The following is a 24,924-nucleotide window of genomic DNA, read 5'->3' as shown; positions in this document are numbered from 1 at the left end:
GCGCTGCGTAACCCTGGCAGCGCTACAGAAATGCTAAGCAGTAGTAGTAGTAGAATAACAAAAGGCAAAAAGATGTTCTCATCCTGCATGAAGTGATCCAAGCACACCAGAAGATCACTTAGGGATCCTTTCACTAAGCTGCATTAAGCACTAACTTGCGCCTAACACAGCAAAAAATGGCCTAACATGGGACGTGCTAGTGTTACACGTTAGTTTCTGCATTTCTTTGCACTAACCTTGTGGTAAATATTTATTTGGATTTTTTAGGGGGTGTGTTAGGGGTAGAGAGTGGGCATTCCTGCACTAACCAGCTAGCGCATCTGCATTACTGTGCGCTAACTGGTTAGCACCTGGATAATGCAAGAGTCCTTACTGCTTACAAAATAGGTATCTGTAAGTGCTGGCACTCCCTGAGCATGCTCAGTTCATGCATTGCCTCAGGTACAAACTTAGATTGTGAGCCCTCCTGAGACAGAGAAATATCCAGTGTACCTGAATGTAACTCACCTTGAGCTACTACTGAAAAAGGTGTGAGCAAAATCTAAATAAATAAATAAATACGAACTTGGCGAGTGCAAGAGTCAGTGGCTAGAGGAACCCCACTGACTTCCTCACTCCTGAGGCAGAAGGAAGCAGCAGCCACTTTGGCAATGGATTTTTTCAACTGATGGGGCTTCAGCTACCTCAGCACCCGCTCTACCCAGGTCCATTATCTCTTTCTCTTCCCTCCCTCTCTCGTCTCCTTCCACTGCCCTCTCTCTCGGGTTCATTATCTTTTTCCCCTCTCTCCCATTTCACCCCCAGGCCCATTATCTCTCTCTGTTGCCTCTCTCCCAATTCCCTCCCCCAAGCCCAACACCTCTCTCTTTTTCTTCCTTCCCTCCACCCTAGATCCATTATCTCTCTCTCCCCTCCCCTTTCTTCTCCCTCCACTGCCCTCTCTCCATCCTCCTTTCCCTCAGGTCCATTAACTCTCTCTCTCTTCCTTCTCTCCCAACCCCCCCTCATCCAACACCTCTCTCTTTTTCTTCCTTCCCTCTACCCTTTCCACCCCAGGTCCATTACCTTTCTCTCTCTCCCCTCCCTCCCTCTGAGCCCAACAGCTCTCCCTCTCTCTTCTCCCTCCACTACCCTCCCTCCATCCTTCTCCCCCTCAGTTCGGCTTCTCTCCCTATTTCCCCCTCCCCCCTGCACAGTACACCATCTCACCCCTCCCCTTTGGCCCTGCCTACAATTCTCTCTCAATTCCCCCTTCCCTCCCCCCCCCCCCCCCCCCCCCCCCACAGTCCAGCATCTCTCCCTTTTCCCGTCCCAGCTCTGTCAGGTCTGCCTCTCTCCAGCACCTCCCCCCACTCTGGATCATCTGGCATCTCTCCCTACCCTCCTGTACCTGCCTGCAGCTCTCTCAGGTCCCCTCCCCCCAGTGTACCTTTTAATATCCAAGAAAGTCTTTATCCCTGCAGTGCACCAGCCCTACTCAAAGGCTGCCTGTGGCTTACATAGTACCGGAGAGGCCTTTTTCGCAGGCTCCGGTGTGAACAAATACAGGGTGATGTTGTGGTAAGATCATGTTCATGTGGCACAGCCACATTAGGGAATCGGAGAACGGAGGAGTTGTGTTATGTCCATTACGTGCTTTAGTTTGGTTGTGTTGCAGAGATTAGGCATTTAAGTTGGATCGGTAGGGTATGCCTTTTTAAATAGGTTGGTTTTTAGTGATTTCTGGAAGTTTAGGTGGTCGTACGTCATTTTCAAGGCTTTTGGTAATGCAGTCCACAGTTGTGTGCTTATGTAAGAAAAACTAGATGCGTAAGTTTTGTTTTGTATTTTAGTCTTTTGCAGCTTGGGTAGTGCAGATTTAGATAAAATCATGTTGATTCGGATGTATTTCTAATTGGTAAGTCGATCAAGTCATATACTGCTCTAATACCAAAACAGGGAGACACTCTAGATTGAAGTATTTTATTTTATTTATATAAATTTAATCATAAATTTATGTTAACCAGCTTCATGAAGCTAAAAAACACTTCTCCAATCTTTTCCGATCCACCCCTAATTTGAATAAACGGTTATTTTCCATCTTTTCAAAACTTACTCAATGCCCATCATGTAATGATTACATCTCTTCCCTCTCACCTGTGACCCTTGTTCAATACTTTGGCTCTAAGATTTATGCTCTACTGTCTACATTTCCACCTCTTGCAGTTGAAGCCCCTCCTTTCTCACCTAGAAATTGTTGCATGCTCTATAAAAGACAATTCCCTATCCATATCTATCCGTCTCCTATTAAGATACCATCCTCTCAATAGCAGGAACCTGGCCGAGGCCGAACTTACTGAATTTATATCCAACATATGTGTTAATAATGACAATATCTTTATGATTGGAGATATCAACTTACATCTTGAAAATGCTACTAATCTACGTATTAAAAAAATTCCTTGATTTCCTTAATGTCTGGCAATTCTCACTCTTCAATGGAATGTCCTCCCACATCAAAGGACGTCAGCTAGATTTATTAGCAACCAAATTTACAGACCCTATTAACTTTCACAAATCTGAACCACAATGGTCCCTGATACCTTGGTCAGATCATAGCAGCCTTTCTTTCAAGCTAAACTGGAAAGAATCCACCTGTTCATCTAAGCCTACTAGCACATCACATACTTTCAAAACCATTGACCCCTCAAAATGTTGGTCAAATGAACAACTTGGTAACTTACTTTCCTGTAATGCATCTACTTATTTCATCCGATGACACTTGCAAAACTGTTCTAGATGAACTTGCACCAATTACAAACAAATCCCGAGCCAAAAAGAAGTTATCTCCATGGTTTAATGACGACGTCCTACAAATGAAACGTAAATGTAGAATACAAGAAAGAATTTGGTTCAAAAACGAATCCAATGAACAATGGACTAATTTGAAAAAAAAAACCTCCTAAAATCACACAAGAGCATGACTATCAAAGCAAAAACCACTTACTATTCAAAACTTATAAGCAAAAAAACAATTAAACCACAAAATCTTTACACACTAGTAAATAAGCTATTTAATACTCAACCTGTAACTACTACAAACGAACCCACTCCAACAGCTGATCAATTGGTGTCATATTTTCAGCAGAAAATAATTAAAATCAGACAAGAACTAAATAACTCCTTAATGTTAACAGATCATTCTTAATCTATATGATCCTTCACCACTATGCTCCCACGCAGACAGAATCTGGTCAGCCATTTACCCACTTACAACCAATGAAGTCAAATGCACTCTTCACAAATACGCTAAATCAGAATGCACTAGCTACCTTCTCAAATCAGCCCCTAATTTACTCATAAGCTATTTGCACTCAAACATAAATTTTATGCTATCTCAGGGCCTATTTCCCCTTCAAAATGGCAACATTATTTTGACTCCCATACTGAAGAATACCCAAACCAGACCAAGTGTAATCTCTAAATACAGACCAGTGGCTTCAATTCCATTACATCTCCAACTTCACTCCATTCTACATAGCTCACAATATGGTTTTAGACCTTCTCACAGTACTGAAACTGTTCTCACCACCTCGTAGCTATATTTAGATGAGAACTTAGCTTTGGTAATAAAATATTAATACTATAATTTGCTATGTTCAATACCTTTGACACTGTTTATCATAATATCCTTCTAAACATTCTTGACCACTGTGGAATCTGTGGAGCTGTATTAAAATGGTTCTCAGGCTTCCGGAGGTCTACATCATACCTAGTGAAACAATCAGATACAATTTCATCAGCATGGCTCCCTGTTTGTGGAGTGCCCCAGGGCTCTCCATTGTACCCCATCCTAAATAACATCATGTTGATTCCATTAAGCAATTTACTGGAGAAAAATGGTCTCCCAGCATTCATTTATGCAGACGATATTACCATCTATATTACTACTACTACTACTACTTAACATTTCTAGAGCGCTACTAGGGTTACGCAGCGCTGTACAGTTTAACAAAGAAGGACAGTCCCTGCTCGAAGGAGCTTACAATCTAAAGGACGAAATGTCAAGTTGGGGCAGAAGATTTCCTGAATAGAGGTGTACTGGTTAGGTGCCGAAGGCGACATTGAAGAGGTGGGCTTTGAGCAAGGATTTGAAGATGGGCAGGGAGGGGGCCTGGCGTATGGGCTCAGGGAGTTTATTCCAAGCATGGGGTGGGGTGAGGCGAGGCAGAAAGGGCGGAGCCTGGAGTTGGCGGTGGTGGAGAAGGGTACTGAGAGGAGGGATTTGTCTTGAGAGCGGAGGTTACGGGTAGGAACGCAAAGGGGAGATGAGGGTAGAGAGGTAAGGAGGGGCTGCAGATCGAGTGCATTTGTAGGTTAGTAGGAGAAGCTTGAACTGTATGTGGTACCTGATCGGAAGCCAGTGAAGTGACTTGAGGAGAGGGGTGATATGAGTATATCGGTCCAGGCGGAAGATAAGATGTGCAGCCGAGTTCTGAACGGACTAAAGGGGGGATAGATGGCTAAGTGGGAGGCCAGTGAGGAGTAGGTTGCAGTAGTCAAGGCGAGAGGTAATGAGAGAGTGGACGAGAGTTCGGGTGGTGTGCTCAGAGAGGAAAGGGCGAATTTTGCTAATGTTATAGAGAAAAAAGCGACAGGTCTTGGCTATCTGCTGGATATGCGCAGAGGAGGAGAGGGAGGAGTCGAAGATGACTCCGAGGTTGCAGGCAGATGAGACGGGGACGATGAGGGTGTTATCAACTGAGATAGAGAGTGGAGGGAGAGGGGAAGTGGGTTTGGGTGGGAAGACAATAAGCTCGGTCTTGGCCATGTTCAGTTTCAGGTGGCTAAAGAAATAAATGAAATTACTCATATCATCAGATTAGGTATCTCACTAATGGAATCTTGGGCATCCAATTTCAAATTAAAACTCAACATCAATAAAACTAAATTCTTAATAGTTACCAATCCTCATCATGCTATAAATCTTAAATCATTTACCATTGAGAACATCACAACTACAAAAATCTTAGAGTCACAATTGACCAATTCCTCACTCTAGATAACCAAATTTCCAAAATGGTCTTGTGTCTTCAATTCATTATGGAAATTGAGGTGACTAAGACCATTATTCACAAAATTAGTCTTCCGTACCATAGTTCAATCCCTAGTCCTCACAAAATTTGGTTACTGCAACTCTATTTACGCAGGACTTAAAAGGGATCTCCTAAAAAAACTACAAACCACTCAAAACACTGCCACACATCTCATATACAGATTAACACACTTCATCAAAACAACTCCCCTTCTGTACGATGCGCATTGGATACCAATAAAAGATAGAATATCATTCAAGCTATGTACCATCATTCACAACATTTTGTATGGTTTGGCCCTAAATGGCAGATGATGTTTAATGTGAGCAAGTGCAAAGTGCTGCATGTGGGAAAGAGGAACCCGAATTATAGCTACGTCATGCACGGTTCCACGTTAGGAGTCACAGACCAAGAAAGGGATCTAGGTGTCGTCGTTGATGATATGTTGAAACCTTCTGCTCAGTGTGCTGCTGTGGCTAAGAAAGCAAATAGAATGTTAGGTATTATTAGGAAAGGAATGGAAAACAAAAACGAGGACATTATACCACACCTCGAATATTGTGTTCAATTCTGTCTGCCGCATCTAAAAAAAGATATGGTGAAATTAGAAAAGGTACAGAGAAGGGCGATGAAAATGATAAAGGGGATGGGACTACTTCCCTATGAGGAAAGGCTGAAGCAGCTAGGGTTCTTCAGCTTGGAGAAAAGACGGCTGAGCAGAGATATGATAGAGGTCTATAAAATAATGAGTGGAGTGGAACGGGTAGATGTGAATCATTTGTTTACTCCTTCCAAAAATACTAGAACTAGGGGGCATGCAATGTAGCTACAAAGTAGTAACTTTAAAACAAATCAGAGAAAATCTTTCTTCACTCAACATGTAATTAAACTCTGGAATTCATTGCCAGAGAATGTACATAGTAACATAGTAAATGACGGCAGAAAAAGACCTGCATGGTCCATCCAGTCTGCCCAACAAGACAAACTCATATGTGCTACTTTTTGTGTATACCCTACTTTGATTTGTACCTGTCCTCTTCAAGGCACAGACCGTATAAGTCTGTCCAGCACTATCCCCGCCTCCCAACCACCAGCCCTGCCTCCCACCACTGGCTCTGGCACAGACCGTATAAGTATGCCCAGCACTATCCTTACCTCCCACCACCGGCTGGCTCTGCCACCCAATCTCGGCTAAGCTCCTTAGGATCCATTCCTTCTGAATAGGATTCCTTTATGTTTATCCCACGCGTGTTTGAATTCTGTTACCGTTTTCATTTCCACCACCTCCCGCGGGACGGCATTCCAAGCATCCACTACTCTCTCCGTGAAAAAATACTTCCTGACATTTTTCTTGAGTCTGCCCCCCTTCAATCTCATTTCATGTCCTCTCGTTCTACTGCCTTCGCACCTCCGGAAAAGGTTCGTTTGTGGATTAATACTTTTCAAATATTTGAACGTCTGTATCATATCACCCCTGTTTCTCCTTTCTTCCAGAGTATACATGTTCAGGTCATCAAGTCTCTCCTCATACGTCTTGTAATGCAAATCCCTTACCATTCTCGTAGCTTTTCTTTGCACCGCTTCAATTCTTTTTACATCCTTCGCAAGGTACGGCTTCCAAAACTGAACAAAATACTCTAGGTGGGGCCTCACCAATGACTTATACAGGGGCATAATGTCGTAAAGGCCGTTAGCTTAGCGGGGTTTTAAAAAGGTTTGGATGGCTTCCTAAAGGAAAAGTCCATAGACCATTACTAAAATGGACTTGGGGAAAATCCACTGCTTATTTCTAGGAGGAGTGGCCTAGCGGTTAGGGTGGTGGACTTTGGTCCTGGGGAACTGAGATCAATTCCCACTTCAGGCACAGGCAGCTCCTTGTGACTCTGGGCAAATCACTTAACCCTCCATTGCCTCTTCTGGGCAAGTCACTTAACCCTCCATTGCCCCAGGTACAAATAAGTACCTGTATACAATATGTAAGCCGCATTGAGCCTGCCATGAGTGGGAAAGCGCGGGTTACAAATGTAACAAAAATAAAAAAATAAATAAGCAGCATAAAATGTATTGTACTTTTTTGGGATCTTGACAGGTACTTGTGACCTGGATTGGTCACTGTTGGAAACAGGATGCTGGGCTTGATGGATCTTTGGTCTGTCCCAGTATGGCAATTCCAAATTTGCATGTTGACATCTCTCAAATCAACAGAGAGGAGTTAAGCAGATACTCATGGGGTTCCAGGAGTGCATGGTGGGGTTTTTTAGCTGTCCAATTTACAGAAATCTCACAGCATGCATCTGTACAAGTTGCACTTTGGGGCGGGACACTGCTGCTGTGCCACCTCTTCCCCCGACTGCTCTTTCAACCTTGTTGCATATATGCCTGAAATAAGCTACCCGAATTGGTGCATCATGCTCCCTCTCTGGTATTCTTGAAATCTAGACTAAAAACTCACCTTTTTGCATTAATTACAGAGAAGTGGTTGAGATGTAAAAGCCACCTCATTTATTCTCCTAGATTATACTGTTTGTCATGTATATTTGTCTTCACTAAATTGTAAGCTCTGTGCAGCAGGAATTGTCTCTCATGTGTACCTTTAGTGCTCTAGCAACATGTAATAATAGTAGAGGGTAAATATTTACCTGTGTTATTCAGATAACCATGTAGTCCAGTTCTGTGTCTGTAACATTTTCTCTGTCTAGGTGAGTAAAGGAGTGTACTGTATAAATTAGAATGACAAATACACCAGGCCCCTAAGTAGTTTTCAACAGTGGAAACTAGCCATGCTGGCTGAGCATAAACTTTGATCTGAGATTCATTTACAGGCAATCAGAGAAGACTCCAGGAAACAGTCCCTCTATGATGGATTATCATTTCTTCCCTGAAATGGTTTTTGGGTATTTTCTGCTTTGCAAATGAGAAATTTCAAGCATGTAAAAGTATGAGTAATAGGGACAAGCAGAGGATATGGTATTTCACGGACTGTAAGTATTTAGGCCAAGTCTGACCAGACTTCCCCAGTGAGCTGTGCATTTTTAGACAAGTATTGGCACAGTATACTTAAAATGTAGCAAAGTAGAACCAGTAAAAATGTGTCTAAAGTAGGAACATCCAAGTCCATGCTATTGGCAGAATGCAGGTGCTTACCGTAAATATGTCCCACTCACTTCCCAGCAGGGACAGATGTCAGGCTATTGATTTCACAGAAAACCCACCCGAAGACCCCCCCCCCCCCCCCCCGGGTCCTACTATACCACCCTGGTGGTCTAGTGGGTAGTTGAGGCAGGAGCAATCTCCACTTGCTCCTGCCCAGGCCATCTCTGCAATCAAAACAGCTGCTGTGACTTCCAGCTACAGTTTGGAGAGATTGCTGCTGGAGGTCACGGCAGCCATTTTGAGATTGGAGCCATTTTGAGATTGGAGCTGACATAGGCAGGAGCAAGTGGAGTTGCTCCTTCCCCAACTAGCCACTGGACCACCAGAGCAGTATGGTTGGGCTGAGGAGGGGCCTACTGGTGGGTCCGGGAGAGGGGAAGGAAGTACGAACTCCTTTGGTTCAGAGGGGATGGGGGCTGTTCCTGTTCGTGGACTGAGCCTTGTTTCATCTGAAACCGAGCAGCATATTTTGACCACAGATTCAGTGTCTGTTGCCCTCTAATTTAGGTTATTCAGGAGGACAGCTGCTCTATGGTCTCCCTGAGGTACAGAAAACATTCCAGTTTCTCCTGTCAATAAACAGGTCTTGCAAGCAGCACATGGAGCCCAGCTGCACTCCTCTCTCTCCCCTAGCCATAGTGCCACAGCTCAGCCAGGAGAACATTCACATGTCTGACACTCCAAAGCCAACCTGGGGTCCAGGTGAACATGACAGTGCTATAATTTGGGCTGCTGCCATTTTATGTTCTAGAAAACTGTCACTCAGAGTTACAGTATTCTGCTGTCACAGCCTTAAATCCTACGGGATAGTTATGGCTTTAAGCAAGCACAGCAAAGCATGGCTGCTTGAAGCAGCTTTTAAGGGAATCTTCTATTTTATAGCAAAATAACTTGTTTCTCATTTTTATCCCACTACATGGCAGTTTAGAAATATGTCTGTCATTGTTGTTATTCATATCAAATTTCAAGTATTTAGTATCATTCTCCAATCAGTCCTTCCATGGCCAAACTGACTCAGAACACTGAACAGGCAATAGATAGTAGCCCAGAAATGAAGGGAATTAGTAGATGATCCTCAGTAAACACTAAGAAGGTGCAGGCTCAGTCATGCAAATTAGGGGGTAATTGTTCTAAAGCTTTTCTGTGCATAAAACAGCTTTTTGAGGGTAATGATTTTTCATGCATGTAACTGTACAGGGGGCATGCTCAGGGACAGAGTTTGGGAAGACCATGGGTAGAGTCACGATTTATGCACGTATTTTATAAAATACACACAATTGTGTGTATTGTACACATGTACATTCACACCTATTCTTGGGGAATGTATAATGTCTCTGACTTCAATCTAGGCACAAGTTCTGCAGGATTTGTGCTACCATTTTATAAAAGACACATAAGCACCAACGTCTATTTCTGAAATAGGCACCTTCAGTGGCGTTCCTAGGGGGGCGGACACCCGGGGCGGTGCCCCGCCCCCCGGGTGCAGCGCCCCCCCCCCCCCCAATGCAGGCAGGACCCCCCCGGCGAAAGACCCCCCCCCCCGTGAAAGAGCCCCCCCTGGTGCATGCTGCTGGGAGGGGGGTGCCGCAGCGCGCGCCTGCTGCGAGTTTACTAACTTTGCTCGTTCGCTGCAGCTCCCTCTGCCCCGGAACAGGAAGTAACCTGTTCCGGGGCAGAGGGAGCTGCAGCGAACGAGAGAAGTTAGCGAACTCTCGCAGCAGGCACGCGCCGCGACACCCCCCAGTGGCGTGCACCCGGGGCAAACCGCCCCCACCGCCCCCCCCCCCCTTGGTACGCCACTGGGCACCTTCCTGCCACATTAACCTAGATGCCCTGTTATAAAGTTACCCTGTGTGCAGAAATAGGCCCTTAAAAACTGCCCAAAGGGTAAACAGCTACTGACACATACGATGCATTTTTACATGGAATACATGTAGGCATCCATGGAGCAGAGTTTTGAAATTCATATGGACGTTATAGAATGTGTATGAATCCGCACAAACTTAAGCAGACCATTTGTGCTTACCTAAAAGAAGGTACAAATGTCTCTGTCTCCTTTTGCAAGGATGGGGGAAGGATGAACGGGTGCAGTTTTATAAAGATATGTAGAAGTATATATTGTCTTTAAGCATGTCTAAAAAGCATGTTTTACATGAAGAGAATGGCTTTTATAACATTGTGTGGATATATACTAGTATAAAAGTTAAGCACATTTACAGATTATGGGGCTCATTTTCAAAACAAACAAAAAAAAAACCAGTCCAAAAATGTCATAAGGTGGCAGAAGGATAATTTTCTCTCAAAACCATACAAGTTGCATCCAAAATCAGACTTAGACGTTTTATCGAAAATACCCTCTATATCTACTTTTCCAAATCTGCACACAGACATTCCCAGAGGTGCAGTTTGGGCAGGGTAGTGATGTATGCATGCAGTGGGAGCATATTTTAATAAAGGAGCATGAACATTAACAGGGAAATTCTATAAACGGCACTTACAACTATGCAAAATTTAATTGATTAGTAAGCCTATTAGCACCAATAATTGGGTACTAAAAATTACTGGCGTTAATTGGCAACAATTTGGATTTACACGCATATCTTGCTAAGCACTCTTCTATAAAGACACACGTGCAAATCCTTTAGCGTGGAACTGAAAACAGGGCGTGGCCATGGGAGGGGCAGGGGCGGATCGGGGTGTTCAGTAAAGATGTAACATAGTAACATAGTAGATGACGGCAGAAAAAGACCTGTGCTTAATTTAGACATGAGGATTTACACCACGGTTTAGCTTGTGTAAACTCTCCAACCTAAAAAGTTGTGCGCGGATCCTGGCTCTACTTGCTATTCTATAAATGGCATCCAACCTGGAGCGCCGTTTATAGAAAAGCGCTCAAAGAATATTTTTCAGCATCCAAATTTGCACACTGTTTACTGACTTTAGTCCTAAGCATCTATATTGCCTTTATGATGAAAAAGTGCTAATGGACCTGGGTGCTAGTACACATCTACAATCGAGGAGGAGTTATTTCCGATGCAGACTGTTTTGAAACAAAGTACCATGTTTCTAAGTAAAGTGGTGTGGTTGTTGTGTTAGTTCACTTTAAAGATAATACATATAAATAAAACAAAGCCAAAAAAATTTTCTTATGGTCTTTTGCTGTTCTTGTTGGGGAGGGGAGGGAGGGGGATTCAGGGGACAGGGATTAGGGTGTAATTTGTACTATTCTCTGATCAATTTATTTTGATGGCACTCTGTTGTGATATATATATATATAGAGAGAGAGAGAGAGAAATAGATAGATATAAATATAAATTTTTTTCTAATAAAAAATGTTTTGATATTAAAAAAAAGCAAAAAAAAAGAAAAGATGATACTTTTGTACTGGACTAACTTAATACACTTTTGAATACAATGGAAAAACATTCGACTTAAAGGGATCCTACACATGCTCTTCTTTAAATGCAGTATATATCATTTGATACAGAAAATGTGAAGAAGGGCAAAGGGAATGGGATTTGATATACTGCCTTTCTGTGGTTTTTGCCAACTACATTCAAAGCGGGTTACATACTGTACTTATTTAGTACCTGAGGCAATAGAGAGTTAAGTGACTTGCCCAGAGTCACAAGGAGCTGCAGTGGGAATCAAGCCCAGTTCCCCAGGATCAAAGTCTGCTGCACTAACTACTAGGCTACTCCTCCAGCCAGTGCTATACTGGAAGTTAAAGCCAGAAATCAGCTCACACAGATACCACGAAGCAAATCAAACTGACACTTCTGTGGATGAGCATTTTCAGGACTAGAGCACTGCAGTACTGACCTTATGGTCAGAATACTAAGAGGGGACTTTAAAACAATCTAGGTATAATAAGGCCTTTGAGGTTAAGATGATGAAACATTTTGACACGAACAAGAAACTAACCGCTGTTACTACATCCTCCGGCAAAGAGTTCCAGAGCTTAACTATTTGCTGAGTGAAGAAATATTTCCTCCTATTTGTTTTAAAAGTATTTCCATGTTACTTCATTGAGTGTCCTCTAGTATTTTACATTTTGAAACAGTAAAAAAATCGATTCACTTTTACCCATTCTACTCCTGCAACTGCTCTGTGGGGCATGGTGGTGATGTATTTTTTCCCATAGATCTTTCAATCTCTCACTGTGCTTCAGACTCACTTCCTATAACCGATTCCTCTCCATTTTCAGGTTAATTCTCTTGCCCCATTAGACTTCTTACTAGTCTATCACCCCCTCCCCCATCTATGACATCACTGAACTACCTTTTGGCTTTAAGGCCAAATTACTACCTAAACAATAGACATCTTATCATACTAGGAGATTTTAATATACATCTAGATGATCCTCTGCCCATTTCTCTCAGGATTGCTCTACTATTTTCTTTGACTAAAACCTGACTCAACATGTTACAGGCCCTACTCATTGTGAAGGTCATATGCTTGACCTGATTCTTTCCTCCAGTAAGGAGAATAACTCCTTACAGTTTGCTAGATCAAATCCTCTTCCCTGGTCAGACCACTCCTTGATATTATTCCATTATACTATGGCTTCACTAATTGTCAACTCTATTCCTAAACAAGTCCCATATAGGGACTTATCTAAAATTATAGTTTCCACAATTCTATCTTGCTCTGCTCTCTATGCCAATTCTTTCGCTTGTATGCCACTTAATGAACAGAGAGCTTGCAGGAACACTAGTCTGAAGAAAGCTTACAATTCTATATAGCCCCACTCCCTGAATATATTAATGCATTCCCTAGTAATTAGTCAGTCAGACTACTGCAATTTATTATACATGGGTCTCTGATTCCAAGACCGCCAAAGGTTATAGATTGTTCAAAATATAGGCATTAAAATCATCAACAACCTTAAAAAATTTGATCATGTCACTCCCCATCTTAAGAATGCCCACTGGCTACCAATCACGCATCGTATCACATACAAAATATTACTGTTAGCATTCAAGATTTGAATTACTGATGAACCGCTGTACCTAGCGCATTTGGTTCCTCATCTTCCGCCCCCCCCCCCCCAGCTCTTAGATTTGCACAACTTCAATGTCTCAATGTGCCAACTTATAAATACAATATGAACACACCAGACATAAAATTTTTCAGTTCAAGCCCCTAAACTTTAGAATTCGCTTTCCCCTCGACAATGTTCCTCCTTAGATGCATTCAAATCTGATCTCAAAACTTCTCTGTTTCCAGATGCATTTTCTAATATTTCATGATTACCTCACTTGACCGGTAACATGTTAGGGAATTCGATGGAATCTCTGCGAGTCCCGATACAAGCACAGATTACCTTTTTGTTTTTATCCCCCTTTCTTTCCTATCAATTATTGGAGTTCTCCCCACTCTCACCTTTTGTATGTTGTCCAGTTTCATTGTCTAACCCCATAAATTTTTTAGACTGTATGCCACTAGATGGCACTTCCCATTAGGCAGGATAGTAAATTTTAGTAGAACTTGAAACTTGATTTTGTAGACCTCCATCATATCCTCCCTCAGCCATCTCTTTTCCAAGCTGAAGAGGCCATATATAATAAACTGCAGTAGTCTGACTGACTAATTACTAGGGAATGCATTAATCCCACATCTCCAACAGCAATCTAAAACTGTTAGAAACATAGCCTTTAAACACTGTGTGACAATTTTGTATGCACTTTCTTTAACTAAAACACAGGAAGCAGCTTTTTTTAACTTCTAAAAAAATAGTCTTCCATTCCCCTATAATAAATTCAACTCCTAGATCCCATTCCCATTTCAACATAAAGTTAAGTTGCAAGAACTCAAACCCTTGAAAATGTTTATGTAGCACTGAAATAGGTCTCGGCAACTTCACTAAGGTTACCCATTAATTCTCCACGTGCTCCTTGTCCTCTGGAACATCTTTCAACCATCCCTGGACAGACATGAAGAGTCGGACCTGCAAGTGTGGTAAAAGGTCTCTAGTGGGGAAATTAAACTGCTCCTGTGGGGCCTTAAAATCTACCATCTCAACATAGTCCAATAACAGTCAGAATTGCACTACTTCTTCCTATTCCCATAGCTCAAAAGCCCTCTTGTCAATGCACACTCCAAATGCAGGTTCATATATGATGGGAGATAACGTTAAAACTCCCTACATGACCATCATTTTTTGTGTGTCTCCCCCCCACTCCCAAAAGTCCAACAAATGTCTCAAAAAGGGGTTCAGCATACCCATCAATTTCAATCTAATATTGGTAGAGGTCCACAGTAAATGTTTTATTGCAAAACCTGCATAATAATGTTGTTCAATTTTGGTAACATGCTCTTTCCCTACCTCTCAATCTAACAAAAGCCACAATTGTGCAGCACAATAATACCAGTGACTATTTGTTACTGCCCTACCCATCTGTTCCTGACTGCTCCACAGTCTAAGAGCTTACCTTCCCAAATAAAATAAGAGAATGCCTGTTGGAGCCCTCATAACATCCCCTTTGGGACTCTAATAGGCAGAATTTGAAACAAAAACAGCAGGCGTGGTAAAATGTTCATTTTCAAAACAGCAATGCATCTCCACCAATATAACTAAAGCCCCTTCCAGAGACTCAGATCTGCTTTAATCTTATGCAGAAATCTATGATAATTATGATAGTAAAGTCAGACCCCTGGGCAGCATTATTTCACGGCATCGGATAGCATTCTTGGCCATCCTGAATTGGAAAGACTCCTCTAAAAAGGTCTCATCTTCTACCAAAGTAGAGATTTCTAGAAGCTCTGACTTGTACATCGTTTATTCTTTTTCTATACTGCTTCATTTCATGCAAAGTTGAGGCGATTTACATACATTTTAAAACCAATTAATTAAAATATAGAAAGGAACGTCATCGCTTAAAAGGAAAGATCTACATATGAACATCCAGGAGAAATAGTCCAATCATACATATACATTAATACTCTTCTGAAACTGTCACCCATTGCTCCCATCATGAGCCAGCTAAACATACAGTCACCAGTTATCAAAATCCAACTGAAACAGATAGGTCTTCAACGCTAAGCGAAATGAAGTACATGAAGTATCTAAACTAAGGTATTGCAGAAGAGTATTCCATTGTACTGGGACTATGTATTATTGAACCTTCAAGTATAGTTAAGTCAGAAAGCATACACTGGTGGGCAAAATGCCAGTAAAGTCCAATGTAGCGTACTTCATGTACATTGGGTTCCAAGAGGCTGCTTGAATTTATAGGTATATTAAAAAGGCAAAATAAATAAAGAACTGATTCCAAAATCTCCTACCACAGCACAGGACACTGCTTAGCTGGAGATCCAGATTTGTCCATCAAGTTCACTTGGACTTGGCTGACCCATAAAGATGGCACACTCAGGATCAGAGAAGGCAGAGAAAACATCTGCTGCTATTTTAGTGGTCCCCAATGACTTACTGCAGGTGTGACTGCCTCCTCGAGCCCTCAGGCTTGAGCTGCCCACAGCTGACATAAATGTAAACAGAAGCACTATAGCTGCATAAGTACGTAAGTATTGCCATACTGGGAAAGACCAAAGGTCCATCGAGCCCAGCATCCTGTTTCCAATAGTGGCCAATCCAGGTCACAAATACCTGGCAAGATCCCAAAAATGTACAAAACATTTTATACTGCTTATCCCAGAAATAGTGGATTTCCCCCAAGTCCATTTAATAACGGTCTATGGACTTTTCCTTTAAGAAACGTCCAAACCTTTTTTTAAACTCCGCTAAGCTAACCACCTATACCACATTCTCTGGCAACAAATTCCAGAGTTTAATTACACGTTGACTGAAAAAAACATTTTCTCTGATTCGTTTTAAATTTACTACTTTGTAGCTTCATCGCATGCCCCCTAGTCCTAGTATTTTTGGAAAGCGTGAACAGACGCTTCACATCCACCCATTCAACTCCACTCATTATTTTATAGACCTCTATCATATCTCCCCTCAGCCACCTTTTCTCCAAGCTGAAGAGCCCTAGCCGCTTTAGCCTTTCCTCAAAGTGAAGTCGTCCCATCCCCTTTATCATTTTCATCGCCCTTCTCTGCACCTTTTCTAATTCCACTATATCTTTTTTGAGATGCGGCAACCAGAATTGAACACAATATTCAAGGTGCAGTCGCACCATGGAATGATACAAAGGCATTATAACATCCTCATTTTTGTTTTCCATTCCTTTCCTAATAATACCTAACATTCTATTTGCTTTCTTAGCCGCAGCAGCACACTGAGCAGAAGGTTTCAATGTATCATCAACGACGACACCTAGATCTTTTTCTTGGTCCGTGACTCCTAACGTGGAACCTTGCATGACGTAGCTATAATTCGGGTTCCTCTTTCCCACATTCATCACTTTGCACTTGCTCACATTAAACGTCATCTGGCATATAGACTCCCAGTCTCGTAAGGTCCTCTTGTAATTTTTCACAATCCTCCCACAATTTAACGACTTTGAATAACTTTGTGTCATCAGCAAATTTAATTACCTCACTAGTTACTCTCATCTCTAGGTCATTTATAAATATGTTAAAAAGCAGTGGTCCCCGCACAGACCCCTGGGGAACCCCACTAACTACCCTTCTCCATTCAGAATACTGACCATTTAACCCTACTCTCTGTTTTCTATCTTTTAACCAGTTTTTAATCCACAATAGAACACTACCTCCTATCCCATGACTCTCCAATTTCCTCTGGAGTCTTTCATGAGGTACTTTGTCAAATGACTTCTGAAAATCCAGATACACAATATCAACCGGCTCACCTTTATTCACATGTTTGTTCACCCCTTCAAAGAAATGTAATAGATTGGTGAGGCAAGATTTCCCTTCACTAAATCCATGTTGGCTTTTGTCTCATTAATCCATGCTTTTGAATATGCTCTGTAATTTTGTTCTTAAAATAGTCTCTACCATTTTGCCCGGCACCAACGTCAGACTTTTGTGCTGGTATTTTTAGAGACACGTGGGTGCCTATACATCATTATAAAATAGCCTCAAAATACACACCTACTTGGCCTCCCCACCTAGTTGACCTGTTATAAATTACCCTCTGTGAAAGCCTTCATTCACTATCAATGGATCTTCCCCCTATTTTTTATACCTTCCCAGTTCATGTATCACTATCCTTGATTGGAGGTCACAAAGCAAAGTTTCTTCTCTAACCCTGTAAATGTGGGCCCTAAATTCAGCCAATGGGCGTCACTGATATTCCCACCCTATCCTCCTCCCCAAGCAGCTGTGAGCAGCTCTATAGCATCTTTAGTGCCAGCTGACTTGGGAAGCAGGAGAGCTGGTCTGGTAATTGAACTCAGGTCCTTTCACATGGTATTTTGCAGCTATGGTCACCAAGTCACTGGCGGAGTGAAAATCTTTAACTGGCTCAGGGCAAATGAACAGAAAATGTGTGCTGCAATTATCATACAAATGTAACTGGTACTGGCTGACTGAACCTTTCTAAAGCACAGGGCAGCTTTTATTTGCTTTAGTACAGCCCATTTCTTTTAAAACCTGGTGAAAGAATGGTTTTTTTCCTCTTAAACTGGCACCTCCACTCCACTTCAGCCTGTGCTTTGTCTCTAACCTCTAATCTTAACAGACTGCCAGATCCCAACTGAACTGTGTTACCTAGTGATACTGACAGGCTTCTCTGTATAGAATTCATTTTCTTTCCATGCTCCACTTGGCCAGATAATAATGACATTTTTTACCCTGTCACTGCTCTCATAGAGTTTGGAAACAGGAGCTGATGACTCCCATCCTGTAAACCAAAGGCAAGTGTCACATACCTGAAACATCAAACATGGAGTCAGGTGCTCTCCCCTCAAATGTACTTAAAGACTTCCCTTCTGACTTCTACTTTTGTACACGCCTACGTTTGTATGTGCCTACTCTGTACTATCTACATGCCTACATTTGTGTGCTCTTACGTTTACGTTTGTACACACCTATCCTGACATCAGACGCCTTCCCTTTTTAAATCAGGAGATTCCCTCTTCTCTTTGCCTCAGCTACTCGTTCCTGGTGTCTGATGCGTTCTGGTGATTCTCCTGACCTTTACCTGTTCTGACTTTTGCCTGGACATTACTTCTACTGGATTGCCGCCTGCCTCAACCACAGCTTGGACCTAACTTCTACTGGATTGTCGCCTGCCTCGACCACAGCTTGGACCTGACCGCTACTGGATTGCCGCCTGCCTCGACCTCAGCGTGGACCTGACCTCTCTGCTGGTTTGCTGCCTGCCTAGATTTCCGTCTGTTCCTGGCCGCCTCCTAGTCCTCTTGTCACTCCCTCTTCTAAGTCCTGCTGGCCGCCTGAACCCAGGGGCTCAACTCCTGGGGAACGGTGGTTGCTGTGGGTGAAGCGTTGGGATTTCTGACTGCTGGTCTCTGGATCAGCGCAAGGGCTCACTTGCTAGTCCTGACATTGTGACAGCAAGTGAGAAACCAACGATAATTCTGGAACCTTGGTCTGTCTACACATTGGGATGTCACCTGAGGTCCCTCACTTATTGTCCTGCCATTTGTCTAAATCCACAAGGACTTATTACACATCAGAAACTAGATGGAGTAAATTCAAATTTAAGACAACACTTTAGAAAAGGGCCCTCAGAGCCCCCAGAAAATCTGGGAACAGCTGCACGTGTGCTCACTTCATCCTTGGTGCACCCTGCCCCCTTACTGTAAGAGCTACTTGAGCAGAAACCTCATTATTTAGAGACTTTAACCTAGGCTAACAACTAAATCAAATAATTATAATGCTGGATCACCATCAAGAACTCTAGCCACCATCTGTGGCTGTTTTCAGTTTTTTTAAACAACAGTATCTCCAGATCACTTCAATGTGGTCTTGGCTTACCATCTACAGAATCCGATTAATAGCCCAATTATGGTTATACAGTACAGTCTCAATTATCCAACTTTCCAACATATCCGACAGGCCCCCAGTGATGTCATCACATTGCTGTTAAGAAGTGTGTAGGTTCTCTTCCTGTTTTCTGGCTCCACATGCTGCAAGGAAGCCATGTTTGATCTGAAACTGTGCTGGTTAGTGTTAACAAACAATACTATATTTTAAATACAGATACCCTATGCCTGTTCTTTATGCATAAGCATGTTTTCCGTGCATTTTTTAAAGGGGTTACCATTAATTTCCGTATTATCCAACTTTTCACTTATCCAACAATGGCTCGGTCCCGTTTACGTTGCATAATCAAGACTATATTGTGCTCTATTAAAACTATCAATAGTGTGGCACACTGGAGACTTATGGACAGGGGATAGGTAAGATGGTGGTGATTTGGAAAGGCCAGTAGTAAAGAGGGTTCATGCTAAGGAGGGGAATTTCACAAGCAATATGGGGTTGGGACTAGTAAGTACTTTACTCATCAACATTATACATGAGCTACAAGATTTATGAGAAAGAAAATGACAATCAGGTCTACAACAGACCTTGCACAAGCCCAAGGCAGTAATACACAGTGGGTAAGGAATGGACAGACACCAAAGTGGTGAAGAATCTGGAGACCATAACATGCAATGGCCTCGGTTCACGACTAACCCTTCAGAGGGAAGTTAGCTTTCAAAGTCATTTGTGAGAGGATAAAGCTGTGCTCTACATGCAGAAATAGACTTTTACAAATTGTGTACCATACACAGCCTGAATACGCATAACTTTAGGTTCCAGGGCTGGGAACAGTTTGCATTACTTTTGAAAATTTGACCACATAAGCATATATTAAGCAGGAAAATGTGTGTGAGAAAAGCAGATGTAAATTACCCTGGGGTAATTTTCAAAGCAGGGCAAAAGACGCCATTTTGCAGCTAGTGCCAAACTGGGCATCACTCCTACCTGAAGACACCCCCCATACCACTACTGTTCTAAAGGCACTGGGAGCAAGGGCTATCTTAGGAGTAGGGCAGGGGGGCTTGGACTCTTTGCGGGAGTGGAGATAAGCGGGGCTTGATCCAGAGAGGGGAGGGCCAGAAGCCTGGGGAACCCTGCTCAGTTGGCTTGGGGGTATCAGGCCAACGCTTTGTGGCTCGATGCTCCTGGACTGCTGGAATAACACTGCTTACGAGCTGCAGTTTGAGATCCCCTACTGTTCAGCTTGTCAAATTAAACTAGGGCCCATGTTTATAAGCCATATAGCAAAAATAGTTACCCTTAGCAGGTATTCTCCAAGGACAACAGGCCGTATATTCTCACATGTGGGTAATGCGAGTCCACGTTGCTGGTCTGGAGCTTGTAACAAGCTTTAAACAGGTCTCTGAGTATGAGATGTGCACCAATACATATGTACGAGTGCCTTCCCACCCACTGCAAGAGTGCAGGACCAGCAGTACAATATAAAGCATAAGAAAAAAGGAGGCAACTCCAGGGAGAGGTGGTAGGGTATGTGAGGATATAAGGACTGCTGTCCTCAGAGAATGCCTGCTACAGGTAAGTATCTTCACTTTCTCCAAGGACAAGCAGGCCTATAATTCTCACATGTGGGAATCCCTAGGTATCAGGCTACACAACAACCACCACTGGTCAATTGGAGCTCACGACGGCGAGGGCAAAAAAGCAATTAACTAGAAACTATACACAATCTGAGGGAGAGAGCAGCCTGGAACAGAACAAAATGAGCCTAGGAGGGTAGAGTTGGACTCTAGATCCCAAACAAACTCTGCAGGACTGTCTGTCTAAAATCAACTGTCGCATTGGGTATCCAGTTCAAGGCAGTAATGAGATGTGAATGTGCAGACTGAAGACTATGTAGCAGCCTTGCAAATTTCTTCAACAGAGGCTGACCTCAAGTGGGCTACAGACGCCGCCATGGCTCTGACATTGTGAGCCCTGACATGACCCCCAAGGGTCAGCCCAGCCTGGGCTTAAGTGAAAGAAATGCAATCTGCTAGCCAATTTGAGATTGTGCGTTTTCCTCTGCAAGCAACTGCTTGTCCTGAGAGCTTAAGTGATATGCTCTCGGTGGGCAATCTGGTAGTCTCTGTAGCCAATGCAGGGTGTAACTGAGATGGACTATTTCAAGAACCCACCAGTCAGAGGTTACAGGGGGGCACCTTTCTTGGTAAAATTTCAGCCTCCCCCCCCCCCCCCCCCGACCGGCAAGTCATCCAGGATATCATTTTTACAGCAGCTATGCTCTGTTGGAGCCAGTCAAAAGCTCGCCCCCTGCTACCTGGGCGTTAGGTGAGCACTGTTGACAAGAAGGAACGCGCTGGAACTGAGCCTGCTGAGGCTAGTATTCCTCTTTGACTTGCCAAAAAACTTCCTAGAGGAGGAGGTAGGTGCAGAAGGCATCCGGCGGGAAAGCATATCAATGGTATCAGTGTATTTCTTGATGAGGTTGTTACAAGGAATGACAAGAGATAGCGGGATCGTTGCCCCCATTCTCCACCAATAAATATGTTACAAGAAATGATTTACTGTTTATAATTTAAGAGCAGGCGCTGTATTTATAAGTTTTAGGATATTAATTTCTCCACCAATCACCAAAGGTGATAATTGCAATAAATTAAATAAATTACTCAGAACACAAAGAGACCGTATTTTTAGCTTCAAAAAGGTTGATTTATTATACAAATGCACACGAGAGGTAGGTTTTAAAAGATCTTTACAGATAATCTGTGCTTAAGTAAGGTAAAGTAGAGTAGCAGGTCTAGATCAAAAGTTATAACTTACAAAGCAGTCTGTTGCAAAGCATTTTGTGGTCCATTGAAGAGCCATGAGGCAGGTGGACTGCAGATCAGGAGCAAGGCATCTGGATTGGTGCTGAAGAGAGAAGAGAGTTCCCTTCTTGGGGAAACAGCTTGTCCTTTTATACTCTTATTTTGCAGGGAAGCAGGCCATGTGCATCTGGTTGCTGGCTTCCTGGTTTTTTGCACTGGATAACTTGCAAGGCATTATGGTATCTTGGTCTCATGTCTTATGACATCACAAGACTTGCTGTCTGGATCTTGCTGACAAATGGTCTTTTGATGTGAAAAGGCTTCCTGCTCAGTCTCTGGAGCAGATACACATTACAAGTCCTTCCTTTCTGCACATGTCTGAAAGCTGATGGGAGGGGCAGGTATACCTTTGACAATCAAATGTCTTGTTTATGGTTTCCCCTCTGAAGTCTTTGTTATCAATAGCTGGAGTTATGCCTTCTCCAGACTATCTGTCTGCTGGTGGAGATGTCTATGTGATTCTTCAAGTATCCACCTTAGTCATGCTTTTGTTCAGTCTTTTTAGGTGGGAGGGCAGAGAGAGTTTTATTTCTCTTTGAAGCACAGTACCCTTTTGTCTCTTAAATGTCTTTTAAATGTTTTTTTAATGTTCCCCAAAGGGAGAGGGAAGAGGGCTTTTGGAATGAAAGCCAGTTCTGCTGCAGTGTCAAATATATATATTTTTGGTGTACATATATGTATCTGATCCAACACAACATCATGCTACACATTTAATTCTGATGATTGGCTTATACCATAACAAGGTCAGTGAACTCTTCCACCTTCTCTCCAAAAAATATTATCCCTCCAGCACGTGGCATCTACCAACCTCTACTGGACCACTGGGTCCATTGCTATACTCTTAGAAGAGTTCCTAGGGGAGACATCAAAAGCATCGTAGGCACCCCTGGCCAAGAACTTACAACAAGCCTTCTGCTGCTTGACCAGCTGGTGAACAAATTCAGCCTGGTCCAGTGGGACAAAGTCTGCCAAATAAGATATACTGCACACCAAGGACCGCAAGTACAGGCTCGTATAGAGCTGGTACAAATGGATACAGAATATGAGCATGGAGGCCTGATAAATCTTCTACCCAAAAGAATCCAGGGTTCTAACTTCCCTGCCAGGGGGAGCTGAAGCATAGTCCCTAGAACTCCTGGCCCTTTTGAGTGTAGATTCCCCCAATAGGGAATGATCAGATAACTGGGGCCTATCAAACCCAGGTGAAGACTGAATCTGGTACATGGTGTCAATCTTCTTGAGGAGGAGAAGGACCCACAGAGGGGACTTCCAGTTCTTCACGTGGAACGTCCCGTAAAATCTTGTGAAGCGGGACCGTCACAGCCTCCCTAGGAGAACAGTCATCCCAGTTCTTCTCTTGAACGACCCATAAGATTTCATGAAGCGAGACCATCACAGACTCTACAGAAGGAGAGAGTCCAGGACCCTGAACATCTTAACCCTGGGCTCGTCCTCTACTTCCAAAGGAATTGAGACTGCAGTGGTCATCTCCTTCACAAAAGATGGGAAGGAAAGGCCCTCAGGTGGAGACTTCCTCCTTTCTTGTGGAAGGAAGGGATAAGATGGGATGCCATAGGACTCTTCATCCGAGAAATACCGTGGATCCTTCCATGAAAGCTCCTCGTCAGTGTCAGCGAAGAACTCTTCATGGGAGAGTTGAGACCAAGCCCGCCTCAACACAAAGGTACCATGAACTCAAGAGGGGGTTTGAGGTGTTGTCTCTGGCCTCAACTCCGGCGAAGCTTCCTCCACCGATGTCGAGTATGTGCCAACACGAATGGCAGTTGACGCCGTGACTGCAAGTAGCTTCACTGTCGGAGATTTCACTGCAGGCTCGTGGCCATGCGGGACTGAAGCAAGAGGCATGGCTGGCGCAAGCACCCCAGATGCTGATGCACACTGCATGAACCCCACCAAAATCTCAAGGAGCAAGGCCCGGAGTCGCTCATCGAGGGCTGACATCGGGAAAGGCTGGAGTGCCGGTGTAGAAGAAGGCTGTTGAATCTGTGGGATCAAAGTGGGTGCCTGGTCCTGGCTGTCTGGAGACCCATGCATCGGCACCTCCTGTATGGAGGGGGAGCGGTCCTCCCAGCACCAACGCTTCTTGGGGACTGGGGAAACCCTCGGTGCCTCAGAGCTCCTAGCATCATGCATCAAGGGGGTAAATACCGATGTTTCTTCCGATGCCTGGCATCGGCGTTCCTCGGTGCCGAAAAGGACGATGTTGAGTCCTCATGTCGACTCAGGGTCGGGTCCAATGGTGATCAGTTCTGGGGGGCCTGCTTAGCAGTCGGCATCAAGACAGGTGGAGACCCACTCAAGGGTCAAGGATCACTCCCAGTGTGCAAGGGTCTCATAGCCATATGGATCAATGCACCCAATGCTGATGCAGACACCGATGTTGACACTGTTGAGGCTTTGGGCCAGGCTCCAAAAATCTTTTCTCTTCAAGCCTCTCTGGCCAACTGTGTTCTCTTCTTCATACTAAAACAGAGAATACAGTTTGCAGGTGTATGATCAGGCCCCAAACACTGCAGGCACCAAGAATGGGTGTCTTTGCTAGAGATGGTCCTATTGCACTGAGTGAAGCTTGAAGCCACTGGGATCCTTCGATGACATGCAAGGAAAAACAGTCGTAGCCAAATCAAATGACTCAAAAGTGCTAAAAAGGGCAAAGCACCAGAAAATGGAGGAGGGAAAAACCTGACCAGGGCTCTGGCCTAAACGCAACCTAATGAGCACCGTAAAAGAAAGAAAACTTTAAAATGAGGACAAAAAAATAATCTAGGAAGATAAGGGGAAGAAATTAAATTAAGAAAACCCCGAGAGAGGTATAAAAATAACAAAATGAAAAAATGGGAAGCCACAAAAAAACCACCGAAGGCTGAACCAGCTGTGAGGAGTGGGAAATAATGCATCCTCTCTTCACCACAGAAAAGAGAGAACTGCTG

The 24,924-nt window shown here is 43.4% G+C and overlaps 1 protein-coding gene across 1 annotated transcript in view; it reads right to left on the bottom strand.

Moving 5' to 3' along the window:
- Positions 1-24,924, bottom strand: part of ZFYVE27 (zinc finger FYVE-type containing 27) — a 198,841-nt gene that overhangs the window by 68,086 nt on the left and 105,831 nt on the right. The window lies entirely within an intron of this gene.

This window comes from Microcaecilia unicolor, chromosome 5, assembly GCF_901765095.1.
Source record: "Microcaecilia unicolor chromosome 5, aMicUni1.1, whole genome shotgun sequence".
Lineage (NCBI taxonomy): Eukaryota > Metazoa > Chordata > Amphibia > Gymnophiona > Siphonopidae > Microcaecilia > Microcaecilia unicolor.
This window is presented reverse-complemented; position numbering and strand designations above follow the sequence as displayed.